Here is a 17,443-nt window from a genome sequence, read left to right as displayed (position 1 = left end):
CTGCCCCACTGTCAAGGTAAGGGGAGGGTGGCCCACTAGAAGACATTCAATACAAGCAGAATAACTGACATATGGAAATATCAGATGAAGAAATTGCCAAAATGGTTATACACCGTGGGTACTGTCATTGTATGGACATTTGGTTTTATGATTCACATACTGCTTGTACCTTTGGGTTTTATCATTTGTTTTTGTATCTACATTTAGTACAAGGATTATCCATTTTGTAACTATTTGGTACTAATAGCTATTTGCACGTCATTGTTACATTATATACTATTGCTTCTATTACTAAAACGTTTTCATAGTACTGATTGGTGGATCTATTTTCCCTTGTTACAATTGATTACGTTATATAATTTAACTAGTAAAAACTGAATGTTTAAAATAATAAAAAAAAACCATGTTCTAAGTACTCCCAAGTGAGATCTAGATTTGCTAAGGTATTTTTTGTTCCAGCACTGTTAGAAAAAATGCTCACAGGAACAGGAGCCAATCCTGACCCCCTACTTTGCAGTTCAATCACTGCGGAAACTTTACGGATTGTATCCATAAAGTTCTAGTTGCACTCTTGAAAGCTCACTGGCCTTCTAGGTACAATGTGTCTAATATCCAAATAATTCAGAAGCAATTGGTTGCCTTAGTTCAAATCTAAAATTATGTCAAAACAGATGTCCTTTTTGCGGCGGGGGGGGGGGGAGCTGCCCATTAAAGAACTGGTTGAAAATGGCCTATCTTATTTGAATGTGAACATAATATTGTTCTAATTGTGTTAGTATTGAATTGACTCAACATGTCAAAGTCAGCTAATATTACGTAAGAAGCTGGTCTGGTCCTTGCATCAAAGTCTGAAGCCCTCAGAGGGCAATGATGTTTGAAAGCTTGTCATTGAAACTTCAGGGAGAGAGGGAGGGACCTTGTAAATATTCATGCACATTCACAAAGAGAGGCTTGTCCAGATGCTGAGGTGTGAAGAGCAAAGGCTTTTGAAAAGCAGATTTATCCAGGGAACCAAAACCTCCAACCTATGCCCTTGTTAGAATGCCATGGGATTTTCTTTCTTTCTTTCTTTAAAAAAAATGAGTTCTTTCAACAGATGGAGTCTCCCTTATGCAGCTCTAGAAAACCACCTCTTGTGGTGCACCATAGGTTACAGGACAGCCACAGCTATAAGCAGTATGTATATTTCATGTGTCATATAAATAAATGACCACCAACAATATGAATAATACAATGACTGTGATGCCACCAATGTTAAGCATGATGAAGTCCCATTGATTAACTGAATCAATAATGTATATGTATTTAAAATCAGGATCATTAATCCAAACATTTCTTTGGGAATTTATCATGGGAGAAAAGTTATTACAGTGCTACACACTTGCTGCCAGGGAAATATAGTGCACTGCTGTGGTGGTTGCAGTTGGCTATTTGAGAGCTGGTCTTGTGGCAGCAAGCATGACTTGTCCCCTTAGCTAAGCAGGGTCTGCCCTGGTTGCAATTGAGTGGGAGACCACATGTGAGCACTGTAAGATATTCCCCTCAGGGGATGGAGCTGCTCTGGGAAGAGCATCTAGGTTCCAAGTTCCCTTCCTGGCACCTCCAAGATAGGGCTGAGAGAGATTCCTGCCTGCAACCTTAGAGAAGCCGCTGCCAGTCTGTGTAGACAATACTGAGCTAGATGGACCAATCGTCTGACTCAGTATAGGGCAGCTTCCCATGTTCCTATGTTTTCTGGGCCAGAGCAAGAGGAAGCTCTAGCCCTACAAGATGGAGGACGACAAAGAGAGCCATCAACGTAGCCACTGTAGTGTTGAAAACATTGAAGAAACCATGCAGTGCTGTGGACAGTAGTGGCAATATGGGCATGCGCAAGTATTGGCTGACATACAGAGCAAGGCTGCACCGGTGCACCAAGAAAGCAGGCTAACAGGACTTCCCAACTAACTGCTCTGGTGCAGTGGTGAAGTGGTAATTGTCAACCACTCTCCCCTTCCCTTGGAAACCCTCTGTGCCATCCAAAAATATGTCCCAGAGGGCTGTGCAACCCTCATATTTTCAGGTGGCATAGAGAACTTCCAAGGGAAGGGAGAGTGTCAAAAATGGCCACTTCCCTGCTACACCAGTGCAGTTAGTTGGGAAGTTCTGTTAAGGCTGTTCTCTCACTGTACTGGTGCATCCAAGCTCTGTATGTCAGCCACAATTATTACTGGCTGACATACTGCACAAACCTCAGTGCACATTGTAAGATAATTTGCACACAGTTGCACAAGTACTCTCTTGAGCAAATGCAAGCATTGTGCAAGAGGAGTTGCACAATTATTTCCAAAGGAAATCATAGCCGTGCTACTGTGCAACTGCATTTGCATAATTTTTGTGTTTGTGCAAGAGTGAATTTGCACAACTGCATGCATGTTACATTACACTGCACAGTGAAGTTTGCACTGTATGTCAGCCATTATTTATTTATTTAATTCATTTTATATACTGCCTGACTCTAAAGGCTCTAGGCAGTTCACAAAAATGAATACAATCAAAACAAACAGAACAGCTTTTAAAACAATTTAAAACATTCAAAAATTACTAAAAGCCACGCTAAAAAAGTGTGTCTTAAGGGCTCTTTTAATGCCTATAGGGTGCGCATTCCACAGTCTAGGAGCGACTACAGAGAAGGCCTACTCCTGGGTCACCGCTAGAGAGTTGGTAGCCTCCGGAGATGGACCTCTCTTGACCTTAATGTGCGGTGGGGATCATGCAGAAGAAGGTGCTCTCCCAGGTAACTCAGTCCTAAGCCAATTAGGGCTTTAAAGGTAATTACCAGCACTTTGTATTTTGCCCGGAAACCTATTGGCAACCAATGTACTTGTTTTAAGACAGGCATAATATGGTCTCTCTGAGAAACCCCAGAGACCTAGCTGCTGCATTTTGGACTGACTGAAGTTTCCAAACTACATAAAAGGCAACCCCACGTAGAGTGCATGGCAGTAGTCAAGCTTAGAGGTTACCAGAGAGTGCTCCACAGTTCTGAGATAACTGTATTCAAGGAACGGACGCAGCTGTCGTATCAACTGAAGTTGATAGAAAGCACTCCTGGCCATAGCCTCAACTTGAGAAACCAGAGTGAGGCCTGGGTCCAGAAGCACTCCCAAGCTACGTGCCTGTTCCTTCAGGGGGAGTGCAAAACCATCCAGAACAGGAAGATCATGTCCTCCATAGTATGACCCCTTACTGTGAGTACATCTGTCTTGCTTGGATTCAGTTTCAATTTATTATCCCTCATCCAGTCCATTACTGCCTGTAGGCAGGCATTTAGGGGGCTTATGTCATTTCCTGATGATGATGTTATGGAGAAATAGATTTGGGTGTCATCAGCATATTGATAACACCCTGCTCCAAACCTCCTGGTGATCTCACCCAGTGGTTTCATGTAGATGTTAAAAAGCATTGGAGATAGGATGGAGCCCTGAGCCTTATTACTATAGTATTACTATAAATACTTTTATGTGGTTTTTCAACCAAAATGTTCTCAAAGTGGTTTACAAAAAGAAAAGAAAAATAAAAGAAATAAGATGGTTGCCTGACCCCAAAGGGCTCACAACATTAAAACAACCACAACCACCATTGGAGGGATGCTGGGTTGGGGGTGGATAGGGCCAGTCCTCCCCCCCCCGATAAATCACCATAAATCACCCCCCCATAAATCACCTCCCCCCGAGTATCACCACTTAAAAGGTGCTTCTTTGTTCAATTAGCAGGGGTTCCTGCTAACTGAAGCTGAGGTCTACCAGTTGAATCTGTCTGGAGAAGTGTCACATGCCTTAGAGAAATATGTTACTGTGAATTTTGTATGCAGTATGGGTGGCTAAATAAAACCAGATAGTACAATTTAAAAGGCAGATAAAGAAAAAGATGAAAAAACAGAACTTTATATTTTAACTTTTTTTTTTTCATTTATTGTTATACAGTCCAAAGCTGTGGTCACCATGCAGGGACAGCATAAGGGGAATGATCTTGCTTAAAGGTTCTGACTAATCAGATTTCAAGAGATCATAGACTACAACATTCCAAGTGACACTGGCCCTTTAATTCTGAGAAAACAAAACATAAATAAAATAGCAAACAGACAAAAACAACTTTTCACATATGGTATGTAATCATGTTTTTCTTTTTCCATAGCTGCTTAGTAAACTAACCATGTTTGATCCTGAAACGCAGAGCTTTTCTTTGGGAGTTTAAAGAGACCATTGCCTTAATTAGGACTAAGCAAACTTTTGTCTGCAGAGTGCCTTTTGAAATTAACTGATCATAATTTTTCATCTCATCATCACTTCGCATCAGCCTTCTAGTAATTAATAGGAAACGGGAAGGTGTATCTTGCCAAATATTGGCATGAAGATTTTGATTTCCAATTCTTGTGGAACTTGAAGGTTTTAGGGTTCACCAACCAGAATATTTTCAGGTCTTCTCTGAGTTTTAAGGCCCAACGCCAAGACTTCCTGTGCCACAAGTTAAGTGCTTAGGATGTGGTCCGCTGACTGATCACAAAACATGATGTTACTCCAGTGTCAGTGCACATGTTGAGGACTGAGGCACCAGTCACAATTCATGGTCTACACAATGATGGCACATCCAATGGAGCCTCCTGACAACACATTTGGAAATGTCTAGTTCTGAAACACCTTTTCTGCTGGAGTTTTGTCTTGCAACCTGTCTTTCGAGTACGTGCATGAGAAGATACAAGAAGAACATAGTCCAGTGTTGTCTTCTGTTCCTGCAGAAGAGCCTCTTTCTGCACTGGATGCAAAAACTATTCATTTGAGCAGATCATCCTCAAAAATACAGAAAAGAAGGTCTTTTAAAAACTCATAGAGTTTATTGCTTTCAATTTATAAAATTAAGCCTGCTCTAGACAGGTAATACTGGCAGGTACATTCGTAATCCCTGGTTTTTTTTTAATTGGAAAATGTACTGACATACAATGCCTTCTCAATATGTAATGTCAAGTTCCTTCCTTCTAATACTTCACAACCAAGATCCGGTGTGATGCCCATCAGAACACTGAAGCACTCCTCATTTAACTCTGCCGAACTCAGTACACGGTAAGTTGCCACAACATCCTTCATCATATTGCCTGTTGACAAAAGGAATAATTACTAGTCATCACTGGACAAGTGTTTCCAGCTTAATTTTAAAAATGTATATATCCTGAAAGACAGATATCAACATTCAAAAGCAACTGTTGCTGAAATAGAAAGTACCTCTGGGTTAATAATAGTCAACCTCTCAGCATGCTAATAACAAATTAGGAAGTCTATTGTTTTGTATTATGTCTTCCCTAAGTGCTGTCCAAGCTAAATCTATTGGTTATTGCTACTTGCTTACTTTGAGAAAAGCAAGCTCAGATATTTAAATGCATTTTCCCAGTTATTACTAACAGCTGCTATATGCCTAGCATTTTCCATATTTTTTTCAGGTACTTCTAAGGGAGAGTACCGTATTTTACGGACTATAAGACGCTACAGACTATAAGACGCACCTTAATTTTAATCCAGTTTTTCAGAGTTTTAACATATTAAACTGTTAAAACATATAAGACGCTCCTGAATTTTGACAGATATTTTTCGAGGAAAAAAGTGAGTCTTATAGTCCATAAAATACGGTATAAACAGTTTCTAAAAATTGGTAGTATCCATACTTTAGTTTTATAGTAGCACACTGGTAAAAAGACCACTGGATGAAGAAACAAGTTGTCTTGTAAACGGTCCTAACATTCTTTGCTGATCACATCATTGCACAGTAATGCCTCACTTGAGTCACCTAAGTATCGCAATAACCCACTACAAAGCATCTATAAATAATTTTTCAAGCCAAGTTGTTATTTCTTCCTGTCTATCTAATGATTACATAATAAAAGCACCCTTCAACACAAACGAAAAGCACTCAGTGAGTACTGTATATCTGGCTTTGAAAAGAACTGGCGGGGAAGTATGTGTTGCTGGAGTTATCTGTGGCACTTGTACTGGGACCTTGACTAAAATTATAATCCTCTAGCCACTTATGAAATAGTCATTCTAGGGGAGAAAGTCCCAATGTATTGATTTGCATATTCAAGCCTGAATATGCAAGTTACACTGTACCCATGCACAGCTCACAGTAGGCCCTTGGAGAGCCCTGGGGGTGGCAGGGCTAGGGGAATCATGGACAAGATCCTGGGGTCAAGGCAAGTGGAAGCGTCCACATGGATGAAAGATGCAAAATGTCTGGCACAACACAGTTCCACCGTCAAGTACTGCTGCCCGTTCCTTCCGTTTCATGCTAAAACATTCCGTGGAAACACCAGAAGATCTCCTGCAGCTATAGCATTGCTATAAAGTATTTACTATTGCTAAGTAGCCCCCATGAAAATAATCAGCAGCAGCTAATGTGCTTACATGGACCAATTTACAAGGAGCCCCATAGTGGACTCTTCTGCATTGTGGGGTGTGATAGCAACCTGTTACCAGCTCAGAAGCTATTCCTGGATATTTTCCCTACCCCAATATTTTTCATAGTATCAGGCCATTAACCTCTCTAAGATTGCTCTCTATAGTGAACCGGATGCCAATTTCTGGAAAAGTCAGGCCAGTTTTGGGGGACTGGCAACCCTCCATATGCACCAACACACTCCTGCATAAAACGTCCAGTGTGAAAAGAGGCCTGTGCATAACCCTAACCCCTACTAACTTGGCAAAGAGGCACCTTTTAATGTGGTGATTCTCTTTATTTAGCAGGGGGAGAGTAACTGCCCCTATCCACCCCCAGCACAGTACCTCCAGTGACTGTTGCTGGTGTGTGTCTTAAGTTTCTTTTTAGAATGTGAGCCCTTTGGGGACAGGGAGCCATCTTATTTGTTTGTTATTTCTCTGTGTAAACCGCCCTGAGCCATTTTTGGAAGGGCGGTATAGAAATCGAATAAATAACAACAACAACCATATCCAAGGAGGCCCTATCCAGCCCAATTTTTCCCACTGGATGGATTGTGTGAATGAGGCCCCAGGTCATAGTATGTCTTATGTGAACAGAGTAAACATTTGTATGACCATCATACAAATGTTTACTCTGTTCACTTAAGACGTTCTAGATGTGGTTATACTGGTGTGTGGATATGGGTGTGTGTGCAGCAGGGGCTTTCTTCTGTACAACATACACACCATGGCTGGGTGTAAACTCATAATGTTTGCAAATGTACCTGTAATATCAAAAATATCCCCACAATATCATTTACAATACCATGGAAATATCAATGCAAATGCATTCATTTAAAACAAAATTAGTAGAAGACCAGATCAGGGTATGGGGTTCTGGCCTGTTCTAGATGGGGTTTTACTCCCTCTGAAGGACCAGATTTGCAGCTTGGGGTTTCTCCTGGACTCAGCACCGCTCCTAGAAAACTAGGTGGCAGCTGTGGCCAGGAGTGTCTTTGCTCAGTTCCAGCTGGAGTGCTGGCTGGCTGCGACCATTCCTTGGGAAGGCTGATCTGGCCTCTGTCACCCATTCTTAGTCATGCTACGTTTGGATTATTGCACTTTATGTGAGGCTGCCCTTGAAAAGTATTCTGGAACTACAGATGCTGCAGAATGAGGCTGTCAAATTGATTTCTGGGATCACACACAGTGCGCATATAACATTATATCAATTCTGAAGACACTGCACTGGCTGCCTATTTGTTTCTGGGTAAAATTAGCACGGTGGGGAAATGATGTGATTAGCAAGCCAGAGGCTGCCAGTTAGAATCCCCGCTGCTATGTTTCCCAGACTATGGGAAACACCTATATCGGGCAGCAGTGATATAGGAAGATGCTGAAAGGCATCATCTCATACTGCATGGGAGATGGCAATGGTAAATCCCTCCTGTAATCTACCAAAAGAAAACCACAGGGCTCTGTGGTCGCCAGGAGTCGACACCAACTCGATGGCACACTTTACCTTTACAATTCAAGGTGCTGGTTATTACCTTTAAAGCCCTAAACAGCTTGGGCCCTGTGTATCTTAGGGACCATCTGCTCCCAGTCGAATCTACCCACCTGATTAGATCAGCTGGGAGGGCTCTGCTCCTCATGTTGACACCTCCTGAAGCTCATATGCAAGACAGGGCCTTCTCGGTGATTAGCTCCAGGTTGTTGAACTCATCCACAGTTGAGATCTGCATGGGTCCCTCTCTCCCAGCTCTCTCCCCTTTTTATACAGGGTTTTGGCCAGTGAGTGCCCCCTGGCTCTTTTTAACATAGCTGAATTTTGTTTTACTTTATCAGGACGTTATTATTATTATTTTTAAATTGTTGTTAACTGCCCTGCGGTCTTTGGATGAAAGGTGGCATAAAAATTGAAATAATAAATACATTAAAAATAAAGGATGAAAAAACTTCTTACGCAAAAGCATAGCATGTGTGCTAAAATGGCTACATATTTCTTAATGCAAATTGACTTAATAGTAAATACATACTTTGGATTTCCACAACTGTTATGACAATCTGTCTTATAGCTTTTCTATCTTCCTGCCACTCCATGTGATCTCCTATAGTTCAGAGTCCAGCACCACAGAACTCTGAAAACATCTTTGAGAGCAGCAGTTGTTTTTTTTTACAAAAGAAAACTAACATAATGAAATCAATCACATGCATGTATTCTGTCTAATCAGGAAAGTCAGAAAAGCCTCCTCAATACATTATTATAAGAAGACCAACTGTTAATTTTGAGTTTTAGTTACTGAAGCAAGAAATAAGACTTTGAGTAACATGACTGGATAGCTATAGCCAAGTCCTGGGATACAAAGGGAAAACATGAGGAGTAACTCCTCACTTTAATTTGAGGGGTGGGGAGAGGAAAGACACTTTTGTGTGTGAGAAAAAATATGTTTTGGGAATTGAAGATGAGGGTTATTAGGTCTAGTGGGGGCAAGTTCAGTAAACTTAGCAGGGGAGAGGCTCCTCAAATGCTTAGGGGGAGATCTGTACCTGCAGTCAAGTCGTGTGACTGAGTGGCATGCACCCCCATATTTCCTTCCACCCAAACCAAACTCATAAAGGTATTCAAGTGTAAAAGAGTTTTTACAAATGTAAAAGAGTTGCTTAAATCATAAATGGGTAGCATTCAATCACAAGGAACAGAAGAAGTGGTAAAGCTATTTTTTGACTAAAGCACTTCAAACTGAAGATGGGGGCTGTCCTGGGTGAATGCTTCTTCCATAACACAAAAAACTCTCATTTGTAATGAAAACCAGATGTCACCTACAAAAAATAGATGTCAGACAGAAGGGTTTGACTATCTCTCTGATATGCCAGTTCTATGTTTGTTTGTTTGCATGGAGGACTTCATTGATAAGAATCCCCACCTATATCTAAAGTTATACAGCTGAGATACAAGATTACCATCTTACTTGTGGTGCCCTAAAGCAGCGTTCTCTCTAATTTTTTTCATCTGTTTGTGGCATGGGTTTTGTTCTGGCAGTATCAAGGCGCTGTGTGTGCATGTGCATTCAGATTGGGGCCTTCCAGAGTGGGATCTAAAATTAGCTGAGTAGACATAAAAAAAACTTGCATGTGTGCACACATGTGCATGCCTTAGAGAGAACACTGCCCTAAAGTAGTGCCACAGGAGAAGCTTTTCTGTGGATTCATCCTACAACACTAGAGTAATGTTTAAATGTTAAATGGACACACACACCCCATTTGGGGTACTCAATCACATGAACCTTTCCCATTCAATCATCACTCACCAGGAAGGTGCTGCATTCTGTGCAGCCCACAAGACTGGACTAGCCCATACGAGCCCTGTCCGATGAAAAGCACTTCCTACAATGCCGGATGGGCACCTGTCTTTTCTGAGAACTAGGCCTATGAGTCAGTGCTCATCTTTTACAACTGCGAGTTTCTTTCCTAGCAGCAACTTGCTAAAACAACAGGAGTATTTTAACCTCTTTTTAAAAGGTATATTTAAGGAGTTAGACACTATTTAGAATTTAAAAATATGGAGAGGTGAACAGGCAACATTAGATATAGATTAATAATGGTATGTTCCACTTGAGAATGATATTAAACACTGTTAAAATGGTCATCAAAAGATACTCAGGTTATTATTATTATTATTATTATTATTATTATTGCCAATCATAAGAAATGGAACACAGTACTGTACAAGATTGTATCCAAGGGCTAGGGGCTTTGGTATAGCAAGCTCACAACTTGGCTTTCAACTGCACAGTTGCTTACACAAACACATCAACTTCCCTCCAAGCCAGGTGGTATATCCTTTCTGTAGTCACTGAAACCAGTAGCCAAAACATTCTGTAATAACAAAGCATCCAAAGAAGCCACATAAAAAGCTCTTGGCAGCCTTTAAGAGACAGGTTGCTCCCTTTAACATTAGCTGTAGTTTATGAATAGCTACCAAGAGTCCCATTTGGAACGTTTACAGCAATCAAGCCTTAAGGCTATTATAAAGACAGGAATTACATTGTTTTGGTCTTGTTTGGATTTTGTTTAAATAATAGGATAACATTCTGAAACTCTATATGATCTTTCCTTAAATCTATGTAGAACAGATGAGCAAAGCCTACATGGACCCCTGGGGAATTCCACATGAAGATTCCAACAGAGACAATGGCTAATAAACAGTCTCTGTCTTCTTGGCTTTGCGTTCTTGGAGGATGAACAGAATCAAAATGTAACAAGCTGCAAAAGAGATGACAGGGAAAGAAGCAATGTAGAATGTGTGCATGGACAACTGGGAGCAAGTTCCAAGATGCGCATATACATGCGCGCGCGCGCGCGCACACACACACACACACACACACACACACACAGTGTTACTGGATGAGTGAGGGCCCCACACAAGTTCCTCTCCAAGCCCCTCTATAATTTTTTAGGAATTCTCTGCAGATCCATTTGGCTGCAAAGTTTGTGTTTCAGCATCAACATTCATCTTTTTTAAATACTGCAAACTGAACTGAGGTTTCTGATAAAAACCCAAATACATTTATTCAAGGTCCCAGTCAAAAGACTGACTCAGGGGACATTTCTATTGTCTAATACTCCAACCAGCATTAGAGTGCCGAGTAGAACCACCAATCACGTATTTCACAGAATGGGCAAGAGTAAATGGCAACTGGGAGTAAATGAACTCTATAGCAACAATTTGAAACCTAAGCATATGTTTAAACAAACATGAATCTGCCAAAAATCAGAGCAAAAATAAGGTGCATTAAAAGAACCCATGCGCTTAAAATACTGAAAAGTAATGTTGCACAGCACATTAAAATGTTTTGGTTAATTTCCTGTTCTGAAAAATTGTTTCATAATGACAGCTTATAGCCTTGCCTGACTCAGTCAACTCAGCCCTGGCGTACTTGTGACAGCCCCTTTATTTCCACATATTTCTATATGTATGCAACTACTTTTTGTCAGCTGCTACCATCAGTTGTCAGCTGCTATCATAATGGCCTGTCAGTCCTACATCTTTCTGCCATGAGCTGCAAGGTTATAAAAGCCCCATGCTCTTCCACTCATGATATCACTGCCCGAGAGAACAGACCCAGACCAATAATTAAGCAGGCCGCATTCGGACATAACACAAAACCAGAGTTGAAGGGGCTTCCAGGTTTAATTTGTGTATGTCTGAATGTGTGCAAGCACAGTTGTGTCTGAAAATGGACCTGTGGTTTCCCTCCCCAGACTCTGATTTGTACATTCAGTTTGTAGTGAGTTTCGCTGCCTGTACTTCTGGTTGTGCAGTGCCAGCGTTACATCAGCACTGCAGTCTCACTGTCCAGCAACCAGAGTTGAGGGAGGAAGTTCCTCCCTCACTCTGGCTGCGATTGCCTGCCAGGGTTGTCCTTCAATCAAGAAGGAAGCCTAGGCAGCCAGTTCCAGCAGGGGTTTCTAACTGGCAGGTCTGCAAACTCAACTTGGTCCCCAAATGTGCTGGAATGCTGACTTTCCCCCTCATGCACAAGTTAGGTTCCCATTCTCATTCAGGCTTTGTTCACATGTTTTCTCACTATCATTTAATAATTGCAGCTGGATTGAGAGTCCCATTATCTCCAAACCATATCACCCAGAACCCAGTTTGCAGATCAGAAAACCATAATATTATTCTTGCCTACAGTCCATATTAGTGGTATTTACTGACAGGAAAACTCATTAGATAAAGCCCTGAACTCACATGATAGATTGTGATGAACACAGGAATATAGGAAGCTGCCTTGTACCATATCAGACCATTGGTCCATCTAGCTCAGTATTGTCTACACAGACTGGCAGCAGCTCTTCACGGTTTCAAGCAGGAGTCTCTGCCAGCCCAACCTGGAGAAGCCAAGGAAGGAACCTGGGACCTTCTGCATGCAAGCAGATGCTCTACCACTTAGCCACTGCCCCATTCCCTAATGGGAATATCTTGTAGTAGACAGTGCTCAAGTGTAGTCACCCATCCAAATGCAAATCAGGGGAGATTCTGCTGAGCAAAACAGACGATTCACCTCACCACAAGGTCAGCTCTCCTCCTCAGACCAGCTTTTCTCCCTTTTGCCCCACCCCTTTGTTCTATGATTGATTGATTTATTAAGTGCCGTCAAGTCGATGTTGACTCTTAGCGACCACATAGATAGATTCTCTCCAGGGTGATCTTTCTTCAAAGTTACATGATTAGGAGTAAGAAATTTGGCATATGTTGAGGATCTGCGTATGGAGGGCTTTGTGCTGTACAAATACCAGTCCTTGCCTTTGTCACATGCACTGGACCTTTATAGGATCAAGAGATATATGTGTGCCTCCCCTGTTGGAGCTTGAGTATCCAGCATGCTAGGTGGGAAAAAGGGGTGAGGACAGTGCTCTGCTAAGCCCTATGGCACTCTCTCAGCACATAGAGAGAGTCCTGCAGGGGACTGGATTGTACCCTATGTATTATTACTATCATCATCATCATCTTGTGAAGAGCAAGTTGCTAGCCTCCCCTCACTCTGGGTCCTCCTGTGGTTGCAGTGGTGGGAGAAGGGTGCGGCATCATATTCAGTAGGTCAGTCACTCAGACAACAGTTTAGTCTTCAGAGGCCTCTGATATATTATTTCATATATATGGCTAATACTGTACTGTTTACGCTCTTCTGTTTTCTCTTATCATAGCTCCATCAGTAGGCAGAACTATCAAGGGTTACTGACCAGGATAACTAAAAGTGCTGCCTCCACTTTGAGAAACAGTAAGCCACTTGACTATCAAATGCTGGGAATATTTTTTTTTTTTTAAGGGATGGACCTCCCCAACATGTTCTGTTTGTGAACCTGCCCTTGTTAGAAGATGAAACCAAGTTAAATTAACCATTGGTGTGGCATGACAATTCTTGTACAAGAGTGCAGTTGAACAGTGCATCAAGGAGGCACTCCTTTACACTCAACTTGGGATCACATCTCTAGCTCTTCCTGTATTCAAAGATACATGTGTCCACTGATAAGTATATCAGCTGCAGCATATAGGGAAGGCATGTGCAAAGGAGCTCTGGCCCACAGAAAAGAATTGCCATGGGGGGAATTTCAGGTAACACACTCACTGTGAGATCTGAAAACGCAATCTGTGCTTTTTCTGTCATCTTCTTATCAAGGAAATGAATTCAAATGAATGGCCAATAAATCCTGTTTGTACAAGCTACAATGAAGAAAACAAGCCTCAAAGGCAGTCGTATTCTGACTGGCAGCTGATTTAATTCAGCTTGTGATACTTCATTATTTCTACGATGTTCTCTACTACATTAGTGCAGAAATTACAGCACAAGCTTATTTTTCTCAATTGCTAAAGCTCTGCTCAAGTGCTCTTAAAACTGTCTATATGGTTACGATACCAATGGAAAGCCTGCCCCCCAAGTCAATGCATGATGTAGTCCAAACAAGTATAGCATTGTGCTCGAAGTCAGTGAGCTATACAGCACGGCGGGGTGGGTGGGGTGGCGGCGGGTGGAGGCTTCAGTTGGTATTGTAATGGTGTATACTGCAAGTACAAGAATGCCTGAAGAGGCCTTTAGTCTTCTGACTATATTAAGCTGCCTTATACTGAGCCAGACTATTGGCACATCTAGCCCAGTATGCTCTACTCAGAGTGGCTCCTCCCAGCCCCACCACTTCATGAAGCTATTCTCACGAGAGCGCAAAACTGGGTTAAGAGAGCCCAGCCTTAAGGACGAGCCCAGTAGCTCCACGGCAGCAAGCCCACCTAAATAGCCACCCCCTTAAATGAGGTTAACGGAGCAAGTGCTACGTTCACCCCATTTTCCGGCTCATGTGTCCACCGCGGCTCCTTGTAGCTGTGGCAGACACAAGGGGGGAAGGGGGGAAGGGGGGCAGTTGCGTGGTGCATTACTGGGGCTCTGGGGAGCGGGGCGCTGCATGGCACGGCTTCCCTGCACCCAACCCCCAGAGCTGCCAGGCAAGCCACGGTGAGGCACAGGTGGCCAGCAGGAGAGCCGCTGCTCGTATGGGTGGGCGATCCGCCTGCCCAGCACAGGGGTGAGGGATCGTCTGCGGGGAGGGTTGGGCAAACCTGCTCTCCCCACAGACCTCGAGGAAGCTGATTGCGAGAAGAGCTTCAATATCTTTTGCCTGGAGATTGATTCTGGGATCTTCTACATGCAAAGCATGTAATCTGTCACTGAGTTATAGCTTCTGAAAGGCAGCCTACTAGAGAAGATGAAATGATACATGAAAAAGGAACTTTTCTTATTATAGGACAATAGTTCATTGGCGCAGATAGGTTCTGATTAGAAACCTATTTAATTGCAGTAGGTGTAATAAAATAAAACTGAACTATTGTGCTTTGGCACAACAGAGATTTGTATCTTGGAAAAATATTTCCTTTAAGATTATTAGGAATGTGCAGGATTGGCCAGAGATGTCATTTGTGGATCATTTTCTTTATATTTGCTCAGCTAGCAAATATTACCTTACTTTTTAAAAAGCAAGCTGCGTTTGAATGCTTAATGAGGATAGAAAATGATTTGCAAAGTTAATCCTTGATTTAATTCATTGTATAGAAACATATGAAAATATTTATTTCTTATTTACATATGAGAAGTACACCTACAGCATATAACCTATGTCAATATATGGTAGAATCCACTGGTGCTTGGCATAAACTTGTTTCAATGGTTGGCATGATGCGCACTGCTAATGGAGACGGAGTGACTTGCAGGCCCACTTCAGTAGACTGGGAAGCAGTGGAGCCACAGTTGAGAACAGGTAATAGCGTGACTAGCATTCTTGTATTTCTTCCCATTGTCGTGAATGGGGGAAAGTGTGGTAACACTGGCAATGCTACCCCCTGATTTCCACAGTGGCACTGCTGTTTCTGTGTCTGCAGCAGCAGCTCTTTAAGCTGCTCCGTCTCCATTAGCTGTGTGCATTATGTCATCTATTAAACATATAAATGGATCAAGTTTATGCAGAATCCAGAAGATGGACTCTCACTAAGATAAGAAAAGAATTATTGCTGCTTCTAAATACCACCAAGCTTGTGTCAACTGAAATGAATTGCATAATCTTGAAGCTTGACTACTTCAGTGAGAATTCAGTATGGAATTTCTTCAGATGGTTGGATGGAGCTATGGCAGATTCCTGACAGTATACAACCATATATTTTGGGGTACAACAGAAAGTGGTGGATTTAATTATAAATGCCTCTCTTCCTATATCTCCTTGTTTTCTTCATGGTAAGTTGAATGCTGTCTCTTAGTGGTGTCCTACTTGCTGCAAGTTCAAAGACCACGTTTTCGGTGGTCACCCCCCATTTTAGAACGGATTTCCTCCAGAGATTCTGCAAGGCACAACTTTGAATATCTTCTAGAAATTATGAAAACTTTTTATTTTGATGTCCCTTTCACTGGCAGCAATAAGCAAGGAATTATTTGGGGTGCATTACATGTTAGATATGCTTCATATGTGAATGTTTTTCCTGTTAATCACTGTTGAAGTTGGCACTATTTGCTGTCTGAGAATTGCATTTCACTTTGCAGCTTCATCAAAGTGTAGACCATAATCATCTTCTGATCAACAAAACTGCTTGGGGGTTGTGTGTGGGTGTGTGATCAAAAAGTGGCATTAAAATTTAAAAATAATAAACTGAATACCATCAAGGGATGCTTGAAATCTTGCATTTAATGTTTCAATGAAGAAATTAAATTTTTTAAAACCTAATTTTAAATTTTTGCAAAATAAATTATATCAGTTTTAATATAAAAGTGGCTACGAGGTAGAAAAAGGAGAGATGGAAAATATCTGGGAATTGTTCCTGATCAGAAGATGATTATGTGCTGCAATAGATGAAGCTGCAATGTCAAATGCAGTTCTTGGACAGGAGGAAGCATGTTGTTTCTGGTAGGAACTGGTTAAGTACTAATTTGCACAGACTCTTCGTGAAACATGATTGGAATGCTGTTTTCTGGTGTTGGTCACTCTTGTTCAAAAGCCAAAGGTTTAAACTGAACCTAATGAGCTTGACAATGTGGCTTCTTTAACTTTGGAGGGGATTGGGGGAGTTTAGAGACAATAAGATTAAACTTTACAATTACGTGAGTTGTGACAGTTAAGAGAAGAGAAGCTATCTAAATCTAAAGTAGGGTATATGAATCAAGTGATACAAACAGTCCATTAATATTTAGGCATTTAGGTGATTTTAGGGTGTAATATTCTGTAACAGTCACCACAGAACAGTTGTGACAGCAAAAAACATAAGTGACTTCAACACAGAAATGTATGGCAGTTATTTTATGGTAGTTATTTGTTCATTCCGCAGACCATAAAAATGGTTTCGCTCACTTTTTCTGGGGCAGCTATATCTATTACAATTAGAAACAGAAGAATGTGGGGAGGTGGAGACTCTGGTCAATATGGGTTTCATTTGCCACATGCTCAAGATGCAGCTCTTTGCCATGTTTGAAACTGGAAAGAAATCTTCCACAAAGCTAGATTGACAATTGGATGTGCATGTGCTGTTTGGTTGGCTGAGTTTTTTCTTGCGGAGGGTGGAGAGGGGCTGAAGCAATGAATATCAGCTTCATAGGGTGTCACCCATCTTGGTATTGACCAGTCCCAGATCTGCTTTGATTCAGCAAGGTTCAAGTCAGAGCTGGCTCTAGGTTTCAGGACGCCCTCAGCAAATTGCATCCCATGTGCTTCCTTTTACCTGGGTCAGCCCTGAGAAAGTCACTCTTCCACTACCACATGAAGGCTATGGTGACTGAGGTGGACTCAGGGATCAGCAATGGTTCTTTGGCAGCTGCCGGATGATGCCAGCTCAAGTTCATGTGCCTTGTGATCATAGCTCTGCATAATAAAGAATACATCCAGGAGTTTAGATTTATGGAGTATCTTGCTTGCCTTGAGTGGGTGGGCAATTGGACAATGGCTTCTGACAACAACTTTGTGACTCT

The 17,443-nt window shown here is 41.8% G+C and overlaps 1 protein-coding gene across 1 annotated transcript in view; it reads right to left on the bottom strand.

The window, feature by feature from the left end:
• Positions 1–3,930: 3,930 nt before the first annotated feature.
• The window catches only part of SCAF8 (SR-related CTD associated factor 8), a 110,682-nt gene continuing 97,169 nt past the window's right edge, over positions 3,931–17,443 (bottom strand). Inside the window, exon 21 of the mRNA XM_053293513.1 lies at positions 3,931–5,131. The gene's annotated coding sequence lies outside the window, so the exon portion shown is untranslated. The remainder of the gene's footprint in view (positions 5,132–17,443) is intronic.

This window comes from Hemicordylus capensis, chromosome 1 (genome assembly GCF_027244095.1).
Source record: "Hemicordylus capensis ecotype Gifberg chromosome 1, rHemCap1.1.pri, whole genome shotgun sequence".
Taxonomy (NCBI): Eukaryota; Metazoa; Chordata; class Lepidosauria; order Squamata; family Cordylidae; genus Hemicordylus; species Hemicordylus capensis.
Note: the sequence above shows the minus strand (reverse complement) of the source record. Positions and strands in the feature narration are given on the sequence as shown.